Raw genomic sequence first — 2,902 nt, forward strand, 5'->3', positions numbered from 1 at the left:
AGTAAACATCAAATTTAATGTTTACAAAACAATCAAATACATATACATTCTTTTGCATTTTGTACATAAATATTGATATCAATAATGTAGGCCTACAAACATTAAAAAAGGGGGCCTAAGAGTATATCTATTTTTAATCATATACTAATTCCGCCATGCCCAAACATATCTTATTATGAAATCGTGTAATGGAACCCAAATTCCAATCAAAAATAAAAACAAATTTGTTATCAAATACACTAGGCCTATACATTGTATTATAGGAATTTAATAGATGGTTCATTTTAATAAATAAATAGATTAACACGGGTAATGGACAAGAAATATTTGGCAATACCGGATTTACCAGAGAGCCAGTGGATAAAGAAATTAATTAAAATTAAAACAAATTAAATGAGAAAATGAAAGCAAGGACATTTGGTGAAGTATTGTTTTAGAATTCGAAGGAGTCCTAAATGTTATCCTGGCCCCAGGACACTGATTAATGTAAATTCGACCCATAGTTATTTTATCTACTTTTGCCAGCATTCAACCTGTTCAATGTGATTTATGCCTATTTTTAATAAAATTCCGAAATCTGACGTATCAACGTTGTATCGTGCACAAATTATGATTCGAGACTATTTCATTTGACACGGTTGTATGGATTTCAGAAGATCGGTCCTATAATAGATATCGATTAGAGAATTACAGCAAGAGGCTTTGAGGATGCCGTAATCCTCTTGACCATCAACCAATCAGAGAGACATATTTCAGAAATATATTCGTAGGTTTGAAACTCTTTCAACTCTGAAATATATATTTCAAGTAATCTCGTTTCACACTTTGGCTTGCAATAAAGCCACGAAGGGCGGTAATGTTAATATACGATTTCAGTCAAATATTGGTGCAAATATACGATTTCGGTCAACTATTTGGTTATCCTTTGCCCAAAATTATGAAATGTTTATTAGTAACAACAACTCTTAGGAGGGTTTTCGAGTAATTTTAGCGAAATAATGAGGTTAAATAAAAGAAAACCCACTTACAATTTTGGACGCTTAACTGTGTACATGGTGTTCTAGGGGAATTAAAATATCACAATTAACATGTTTAATTCAAAATCGTTGTCCTACAAGCACATGTTCAGATTGTGTGAACATTATAAATACAAACAATAAGGTTGAAAAATAAATAAAAAAATATTTTAAAATGATTTTAAAAGATCGTCTATTTTGTAGCTTTATGACACTGAATAGGCCAAATATCTGCCTCTGACGAAAAAAAATGTTTTCCATGCTGATTTGTTTTTGTAACAAGTACCGTATGTCATTTCAAAAAAAAAAAAAAAAAGGCGGATATTACTTTTTAAAAACTCAACGCATTACTATTAATACGCCTATAATTAATGAATGAAAAAGTATAGAAGGCGTTGCATCCAGTTCTGATGAGGGGGAGGGGCACAGCCGTTTTCGGCAGTTTTCCTATGGGATTTTCTAATATTTCAGATCAATGGGGGGGGGGGCTTCCGTGCCCCTAACACTACGGTTACTGCATTAACACGTTTATGGATGTATTGTGATGATCATAAGTAGGCCTATCATAACATGCCTCAACGATATCAATATGTAAAAAGGTGTTGCAAATTCATAACACAACGTGTTATAATGTAACGAATGCTATGCCAAAACTTTAAAAATTAACAAAAATATCAGTATCAATAAAATCAGAACCAGAATAAATACAAAGGCCTACAAATAATACTTTTAAACTTTCTAAATCAATATATGACTAAATATCAGTATAAATGAATCTCTAAATCAATTAATCAATCATTACTGAACATGTTCATCAGGACTGATTTAAGTTAATCAATCAGTTATCAATCAATAAATAAATAAATAAATAAATAAATATGACGAGTGTGGATGGGTGAAACCATCCATACGAAACAAATTTGTATTACGATGTGGTAATTTCACTAATAATAATAAATAAATAAATAAATAAATAAATAAATAAATAAATAAATAAATAGGCCTAAATAGATAAATCTATAAATAAATAAATAAGATCTGAATGTGCCATTTATATTATTATTACAATTTTAATATTATTAATATTAGTATTAATACGACGTATTATTTAACTTTAAAAAGGTGCCCATTGATTATATAATAATTCAAGTACAGTTGAATCATGGTAGGTATTATGATACCTACCATGGTTGAATACAAGAAGACATTAAAAGATGTTCGTCATTCCGTGCACTCACTAAATTTAGAACTCTTAGAAATTTGGCAACTCCGTATCAATTAAGCAACCTATGATTGTAGCAAAATATATATTTTCCCGGTGCTGCGTGCAAAAGCAGATACTTACGCAAAATATGATGTTTTGCATATGCAAAACTACATACTTTATAATAGTATGTACTTTTGCATATGCAAAAACACATACTTACGAAAAACATGTAGTTTTGCATATGCAAAACATCATACTTTACCGTACTTTACAGTACGTATACAAAAATAGATGTTTTGTATAGAAAGCACACGGGCTGGCTATAGGGAATCAGGGCGCATACTACCAAAGCGGGAGCACACCACTTAATAATGCGCCGTTACCATTCATTTCACGGAGCTTTTTGCAGGTAGCTGGAGGTATTCCAGGCAATTTGGTGTTTGAAACGATTCAAAACAGTCTCATCTCTCGCTTATATCCCTTCCAAACTGAGATTTGGCTACACATGTAATACTTTTCTCATTCCAATTTTACTAATTAGATTTGGCACGCTGTGTGAAAGACTACGGGCCCGACTACGGGTAAAAAACTATCGGGGCAAAAACGTTGGGGGTGCATAAACCACGATGATGTACTATTATAGGCCAAAGATACGTTTATTAATAAAGTAGGCCTTTAT

This window comes from Amphiura filiformis, chromosome 20 (genome assembly GCF_039555335.1).
Source record: "Amphiura filiformis chromosome 20, Afil_fr2py, whole genome shotgun sequence".
In the NCBI taxonomy this organism is placed as follows: domain Eukaryota; kingdom Metazoa; phylum Echinodermata; class Ophiuroidea; order Amphilepidida; family Amphiuridae; genus Amphiura; species Amphiura filiformis.